The sequence below is a fragment of the Phaethon lepturus genome, unplaced genomic scaffold, assembly GCF_000687285.1.
Source record: "Phaethon lepturus isolate BGI_N335 unplaced genomic scaffold, ASM68728v1 scaffold40916, whole genome shotgun sequence".
NCBI classification, from domain to species: domain Eukaryota; kingdom Metazoa; phylum Chordata; class Aves; order Phaethontiformes; family Phaethontidae; genus Phaethon; species Phaethon lepturus.
In genome coordinates this window covers 17,472-18,132 of record NW_010549135.1, presented here as the reverse complement: position 1 = coordinate 18,132, position 661 = coordinate 17,472, and positions in this window count along the sequence as shown.

The window sequence follows — 661 nt, the reverse complement described above, 5'->3', positions numbered from 1 at the left end:
ACCCCAAGGCGCAGCGGCGTCAGGCCAGGGGCGTCGCGCGTGGCCCCAGATGTTGGTACCAGAGTTCAGAGCACGGATCAGAGAAGGATGGTTTGGACTGAGACCAGATCTTTCGCTTGTATAAACCCAGGCACTGCATACAGCAGCAGAGGGACAGCCCTAGAAGTTTCAGGAGCACCCGAAATAAAGCAAGGGGAGAGGGAGAGCTGTGAAGTTTTGTTTCTTTAGCTTGAAAGAAAAGATGCGGTTTTCTTTTATTCAAAAAGCCAGGGAAACTCTCTAAGATTGGGGCAGCTAGTAAATGCACAGCTGTACTATCTGCACGTTCAATTAAAGATTGTCACGTTCCTTAGGAAACGGTGAGGTAAGGTGGAAGTGCTCTGAGGGAAGCGTTTGTAAGAAACATCCCTGAGATAAGAGCAATGTGATCATCTCAGCGTGGGTGATTGGGAACCACCCAAACCCTCACCAGCCCACGGTCAGAAAGGAACACAAGGATGCCGGATCCTATCCGGGTCCTCTGCCTGCGTTACCCACGCGGGTGGCTGCACCCCCAGCCCAAATGCCTGGTACTATTTCGCTACAGGATCCAGTAACCTCGCACGGGGCAGCGGGTTACCTGGCCTGCGACGAGGGGACAAGGACCCGCCGGGACAGCTGG